The sequence below is a fragment of the Mus pahari genome, unplaced genomic scaffold, assembly GCF_900095145.1.
Source record: "Mus pahari unplaced genomic scaffold, PAHARI_EIJ_v1.1 scaffold_11290_1, whole genome shotgun sequence".
Classification (NCBI taxonomy): Eukaryota; Metazoa; Chordata; class Mammalia; order Rodentia; family Muridae; genus Mus; species Mus pahari.
Window position 1 is genome coordinate 1 of NW_018393261.1, and position 7673 is coordinate 7673.

General features: G+C 45.4%; 1 pseudogene across 1 annotated transcript; it reads left to right on the forward strand.

Moving 5' to 3' along the window:
- Positions 1 to 1893: 1893 nt before the first annotated feature.
- Positions 1894 to 3075, forward strand: LOC110315438 (annotated as a pseudogene). The gene is made up of 2 exons (XR_002380215.1): positions 1894 to 2090; positions 2665 to 3075. The product of XR_002380215.1 is annotated as a glyceraldehyde-3-phosphate dehydrogenase-like (transcript).
- The last annotated feature ends 4598 nt before the right edge of the window (positions 3076 to 7673 follow it).

The following is a 7673-nucleotide window of genomic DNA, read 5'->3' on the forward strand; positions in this document are numbered from 1 at the left end:
ACACACAGAGAGACATACACTCACACACCCACACACCAGACAAGCTTCTCTATACCCAATGCCAAGAGCCTTGTCATAGCTCTGTGATCCCTAGTATTCCCCTATGTTCTATGCATGGGCCAACTGTAGCCACTCTCCAGATGTTTATCTTGTTGCAACTGAGGATAGTGAAAGTGCAGCCTGGTGCTAGACCTGGCGGAGTTTGACTTCCAAGCTTTCCATACCTGGGACCCAGTCTCTTCAGCAAGGATCTGGAAGCTATGGCCTCACAGGCAGGTCCAGCAAGCCCAGCTGAGGACGCTGTGCCTCTAACACCAGCCACATGGTGGACAAGGAGCCCTGACACCTGTCACCGCCTCATCCTCAGGTGCTCAAGAAGGTGCTGGGGCCAGCTGACAGAAGAGGCTCTAGGGGTTGGTCCTGATGCTAGCAGTAGTCTCTGTGTTTCTATCCGCACATCAGACGGGGAAGGGTAGGGGAGGGGAGGGGATAAGGGAGAGGAAGGAAAAGAGGGAAAACAGCAAACCTACAGGTATGGTGGGCTGAGGCAGGGGAGTCGGGAGTTTAAGGCCAGCCAACACTATATATTATGGGAGAGGGAAGGTGAGGAGAGGAGGGGAGAGACATGGGGTGAGGAGAGAAAAGGAAGAGGGGAGGAGAGGAGAGGTGCAGAAGCAAGCAGGGAACCTGAGGCTCCAGTGTGAGATTAAAAGCAGCTTCCTCTTGCCCTAGCCTCTCCCTCCAACTGCCTTTTCTCCTCTTTCTCAAGAGAGTCTGGGAATGTGTCTGTGTGAGGAGTCACTGCCCTCAGCTGCCCCTGCTGCCCAACAACCCNCAGCACACTCTGCTCCATCTCCTGCATTTCAGAACCTCCTCTGTCCCCTGACTTCCAGACACCAGAGTTCCCCATNCTTGCCAGGATCAGCGACTCCCATGCAGACTCTCTCTGTCTGCCTTCCTNTCCTCATCCTGACCCCTTCCAAAGGGAAAGTCAGCAGCAATGACAGGAAAGCAAGGTAAGGAAAGACAGCTTTGTCCTGGCGCCTGTGTCAGTCCTCAGAGAGCTCTGGGACACAAAGAGGCATTAAGTTTGCTAAAGAGCATGAAGCTGGGCACTTCCTCCTTTTCTCATTTCCATGTTCTATGTGTGCATGCATGCATACATACATACATACATACATACATACATATATACACACACACACACAAACACAGAGAGAGACACACACACTCACTTTATGCATAAAGACTCAGAGAATCAGGATGAACATCTGTTAGCACTTACATAGACTGACCACCAGGGGGAGATACAGATCACAGCCTACCACCAACTGCAGAACCATGCCCACAACAGTTTTCAGTTTGGAGTTAAGTCACTTTAATTGACTTCAAACATTTTCGGGGTTTGTTTCTTTTTTATTTTATCTTCCTTCCATCCCTCAAGTCTGTAGCCTGAGCTCAGGAATTCTTACAGGAGCTTGAGGATGGCTCAGTTCATGTTAGGCAGCCTACTACCTATCTAACTGCAGCTCCGACCTCCTCTTCTGGTGTGTTTGAAGACGGGGCAGTATACTCATATATGTACAATAGAAATAGATAGATAGATAGATAGATAGATAGATAGATAGATAGATAGATAGATAGATAGATAGATAGATAAAGTAAATATGCAGAGGACCTGGGTTTAATTCCCAGCATCCACGTGCTGGCTCCTAACTACCTATCAGTACTGATCCAGGGCCTCTGATACCGTCTTCTTGTCAAACTTACATACATGGGAGTAAACACTCTTACACATTAAATGAAAAATAAGAATTTAGACTCTTCTGCTCCTCCCTGTTCCAGAGACATCCACATCTCCCTGTGCAGTGCCAGCCTTGTCCCATAGACAAAATGGTGAAGGTCGGTGTGAACGGATTTGGCCGTATTGGGCGCCTGGTTACCAGGGTTGGCGTCTGCTCTCCACATGGCAAAGTGGAGATTGTTGCCATCAATGACCCCTTCATTGACCTCAACTACATGGTCTATGTGTTCTAGTATGACTCCAACCATGGCAAATTCAATGGCACAGTCAAGGCTGAGAATGGGAAGCTTTTCATCAACAGGAAGTCCATCACCATCTTCCAGGAGCGAGCTCCTGCTAACGTCAAATGGGGAGATGCTGGTGCTGAGTATGTTGTGGAAACTACAGGCATCTTCACCACCATTGAGAAGCCAGGGTCCACTTGAAGTGTGGAGCCAAAATCATCTCTGCCCCTTCTGCCGATGGCCCCATGTTTGTAATGGGTGTGAACCATGAGAAATATGACAACTCACTCAAGATTTCCAGCAATGCATCCTGTACCACCAACTGCTTAGACCCCCGTCCAAGGTCATTCATGACAACTTTGGCATCGTGTAAAGACTCATGACCATGGTCCACGCTATCACTGCCTCTCAAAAGATTATAGGTGGTCTTTCTGGAAAGTTATGGTGTGATGGCCATGGGGCTGCCCAGAACATCATCCCTGCATCCAGTGGTGTGGATGCCAAGGCTGTGGGCAAGGTCATCCCAGAACTGAACAGGAAGCTCACTGGCATGGTCTTCCGTGTTTCTACCTCAATGTGGCCATTGTAGATCTAATGTGCCACCTGGAGAAACCTGCCAAGTGTGAAGACATCAAGAAAATGCCTTCAGTGGGCATCTGTGGGCCCACTGAAGGGCATCCTGGGCTACACTGAGGACCAAGTTTTCTACTGTGACTTCAGTAGCAACTCCCACTCTTCCACCTTTGATGCTGAGGCTGGCATTGCTCTCAAGGACAACTTTGTAAAACTCATTTTCTGGTATGACAATGAATATAGCTACAACAACAGGGTCGTGTACCTCATGGCCTACATGGCCTCCAAGGAGGAAGAAACCCTGGAACACCCACCCCAGCAAGGACACTAAGAGCTAGAGAGAGGCCCTTGGGTGCTGAGGCCCCAACACTGAGCATCTCCCTCACAGTTTCCATCCCAGACCCCCATAGTAACAGTAGGGGCTTAGGGAGCCCTTCCTACTCTCTTGAATATCATCAATAAAGTTGGCTGCACTCCTCCAAAAAGGAAAGAAAAATAAGAATCAATAAGTTCTTACAGAGCCAGGTGTAGCCAACTCAAATGTAACTGCAAAACTCAAAAGGCTGAGGGAAAAGAATTGTATGTTCAAGGTCACCCTTGGCTACACAGACAGATTCAAAACACACACAATGAATTCTCACAGATTAGTCAAATTCATATAAATATTTTTCTTACAATTTAAACTCTTACCTATATTCCCCTGAACATAAGAGTGGCTCAGATGACCTGAGTTCACTTTCTGGATCCTACATGAAGGTGGAAGGAGATACTTGACCCCAAAGTTGTCCTCTGATATTCAGAGAGCATCATGACTCGTGGAACTATCCACACTCACATATTCATACACATGCCCACACTCACAAACGCTCACACTTGGGTGCTCTCTCTCTTTCTCTCTCTCTCTCTCTCTCTCTCTCTCACACACACACACACACACACACACACACACACACACACACATACACACACACGCATGCACACCAGCTCTGATAATAAGTAAGCCCCACCAAGGAGTTCAGGGATGTAAAAAGGCCAGGGCATCTGCATGTGAAGGGTAACAGCCCAGGGACACGCCTAAACAGAGTCTCATTTTCTCCTCCTGTCCTCTTTGAACCCACTAAGCCCAGTTCTTGGAATCCCATTAGTCAGGTGGGTAAATGGGGCAATAAGAGAGAAGTGAGGTGGAGCCAGGACAAGCAGAGTGACATCAGCCTGGAGAGAGATCTGCATGGAGGAAGGACGCCAAGAGAAACAGAAGAAGCAGATGCCAGGTCAGAGGAAAGAACCAATAGGGAGGCTTGGGGGCTTTCAGGAAAACAGACGCCTGTGTGACTGTGCTCAGCTGCTGCTCCACAGATCATTCAAAGATGAATGAGACAAGAAACCTTGGTCACCAGACACCAAAGGAAGGCACACTCTAGGAAGGGACCCCCAAATGTCTGACTGAGGTAATGGTTGGTTGGGCCACCTTCACAGAGCTAATTAAGGTGTTTGTACAACCCTGCACTATATACAAGATTTCAAATACGCTACAGAGTAGTGGATTAAAGAAACAGAGACAGAGGCAGAAATCTAGAGGGAAAGGGAAAGCAGATCTGTATAACCCACATACCACACTTCTGCACACGGACGGTCATATGACAAAACCATCCCATACACCTAAGCCTCCAATTCTGCCTCTCTTAAGGGGGATGGGCACCTGACACAAACAGGGTCTAGAGCGGTCTGTCTAAGGAGCTGATAGCTGTGGTGTGGGGCCAGGTGTGAAGGGGATGGCAGTGGGGGGAAGAAAGGAGATGAGGGATGGGGACCAGAGAGGCGGGACAAGGTGTGGGAGGATTCCGAGAAAGTAGAGTAATGAAGTTTTGTTTGTTTGGTTTGGTTTGGTTTGGTTTTTCGAGACAGGGTTTCTCTGTGTAGCCCTGGCTGTCCTGGAACTCACTCTGAAGACCAGGCTGGCCTCAAACTCAGAAATCTGCCTGCCTCTGCCTCCCAAGTGCTGGGATTAAAGGCGTGCGCCACCATGCCCGGCTTAAGTAATAAGGTTTTAAAGGTGTTTTTGCAGAGTGTGAGACGATTTCCTCATTCCCACCAGGCCCTAAGGAAATCTCCAGCAAACTGATTCTTCGTATGGCCTTCAGTAAATCACATAAATCCTGTTCTAGTGATCTGCCCATGTGTGTAGAATCGTCTTTTAAGTGATTTCCAAGGAGTGACTAAAGAAAGATAAGGGTGGCTGGATAAATGACTCAGCAGTTAAGAGCACTGACTGCTGCTCTTCCAAAGGTCCTGAGTTCAAATCCCAACAACCCCATGGTGGCTCACAACCATCTGTAATGGGATCTGTAGCCCTCTTCCATTGTGTCTGAAGAGAGCGGCAGTGTACTCACATGAGAGAGAGAGAGAGAGAGGAGAGAGAGAGAGAGAGAGAGAGAGAGAGAGAGAGAGAGAGAGAGAGGAAGTTCCTGAATGACCTACCTACAGGGACATAGCTGAACACCCACAGCATGCAGGTCTATCTGTCATCCCACCGCTGAGATCCTCCTCTGAGTATGTGTGCACATATATTCCATATCCTTAGAGAAGCAGAGATGCTGCCAAGTTACAGAGGGCTATGCCCTCCCCACAGCCTTGAGCAGACTGGCTTGGACCTGGTTTGCCACAGTTGCTAGCACACCTAGGGTGGAGTCTTCCAACCTAGGTAAAGTCTATTTTCCTGCCACATCTGTGGTTTCCTCCAAGACACCACTACCTGCTGAGAGGCTGAACCTGTTTTCCTGATGTGATCCTGACAAGCAATGAGATCCTGGCATGGTGGCGGATGCTGCCCTCTCCCCCTGTGTAACCTCAGACTCTTAAGTGAGCACTGGGCCTTGATCAGAAACTTGTCTTGGTCTCGTGATTTCTCTCGACACTTTTCCCATCCAAACCTCATCTTTCCTTTCAGGAACCCAGTAACCCGTGGCTGCTGGTGGCTACAGGTGGCACCCAAGGAGTGGCCTGAAAGCAGAAAGAAGGACTTGGGGTGCGCTGACTTGGGCCTCCACAGAAAACAGAAGATGTATCTTGCACAGTACGAAACATACAGCATTAATGTTAGTGCTACAAATTTCATCTTTTGAAGGCTGATGATTGCAAGGGTGAAAAAAGAATACAGGCTAGACTGAGTCCGTGTTGGCCCAGCTCTGATATCAGTTAGGGGTTGACAGTGGAAAATGGAACTGGAAAACTCTAAACAGGCATTTGTCCTCAGTCAAGAACTGCATTAGATGGAAGGGATAGGGTTTACATATTAAAATAAAATAAAATAAAACAAAACAAAACAAAACAAAAAGAATAAAAAACTAAATACAAAAGGGGGTCGGGAGATGCTAGATATACAAATGAAATGAGAGAGACTGATCAAGAGAGAAGAAACATGGATTTCAGATCTCTCCAGGGACAGAATGAAGTCAGGAGACATCCTGCTTTCTCTCTGGTCCCTACAGGAGACATGCTTAGTTCTGGTTACATCAAGTTCTCTATCCTCTCTGTATGGTCTGTGTTTGGTGCACCAATCTGTCCACGTGTCAGTTTGTGTCTGCTTTTGTTTCCTTTTCTGAAAGATTGTTGTTCTATGTTTCATGTTAAAAAGAAAAAGTGGTTAAAACTTTATCTGCCTGCTGTCCATCTCTTGATTCAGTCTCAGTCTGCACAGTGGAGGCAGATTAAAGTTGCCCTACGCCCTTAGCCAGGATTCAAGCACAGCAGGAGAGGCCTTGCTGAAAAGCTGCTTTTAAAGGGGGTCTGAAGCTTTGTAGTTCTAAGGCAAATAAGCTGATAGTTGTTTTTTCCTAGAAAATTCTCTGCAATTGTGATTATTGGGTTCAGCAAATGACAAAGTGTTTTTTTCTCTGAAATTATAGCTGAAAAAGTAAAAATTCTTTGATTGGTCTAAATTTATAAGATTCGTATAGACACTTCATTTTGGTTCTGACTTGTCTTAAAGATATAAATTTGCTCTGCATGTCTTGGTCATAGAGTATTTGCTAATAAATTATTGGGTATGATTTAAAATGTGTAACATTGGTAACAAGAAAGTTAGCTTAAAACTGATAACTCAGGGTTGGAGCCATTTAAACAAGAGCATGTGGCATGAACTGGCCCAGGAAACCAGGCCTCTAAAGATACTTCTAAATTGGGATAATATTTTATGTAATTCCTATCCTAGAAATGAGACTTATAAGGGATAAGGTTTGAGACAATGTCTCTTTAATGAAGCATTAAAAGTTGCACTGCTTAAAAATAGAAGTTCTTCACTTCTTTGCCTTTACACCAAAAAAAAAAAAAAAAGAAGAAGAAGAAGAAGAAGAAGAAAAAAGTTGCACTGTTTGCAGACAAACTTTGTAATGTGAAAGTGATGATTTTGGTATTGATTTTAAAGAGAATAGATTGTTTAAAATTGGATTTTGCTTTCCAAAAGTTATAGATATATTCTAATATTGCAAAAGAAACTTTAAATTTATAGTTAAAATTGCCAGTGTTCCATTGACTGCAGTTTTCAGTTTGATTGCAAGCTTAGGATTTTTAACTCACCCATATATTGTAAATCAGGATGATTATGAGAGTAATCATCTTATGAGAACACTAATGCAGCTCACAGTGGCGATCTGGCCGTACAACGCAAAGACAGACTTATTTGGATATATTCGTCTTTGTGCAGAAGTTGGCCCCTCATATAATCAGAGTCTAGTTGCTGCCTGGCAGGGGACTACAATACAAGCAATTATTTCACATCACTAAGGTTATAAGAAATATTTTAAGTATAAATCATCTAAAGAAAGACTGTCCTAAACTTTATATGACCCAGCACCAGGGAACACCTGGGCCAAGTAGTGGGAGTGGGTGGGTAGGGGAGGAGGGGCGGGGGGGGGTATAGGGAACTTTTGGGATAGCATTTGAAATGTAAACAAAGAAAATAATAATAAAAAAATAATGAATAAAAGAAAGAAAGAAAGAAAGAAAGAAAGAAAGAAAGAAAGAAAGAAAGAAAGAAAGAAAGAAAGAAAGAAAGACTGTCCTCCCTCTTCCTG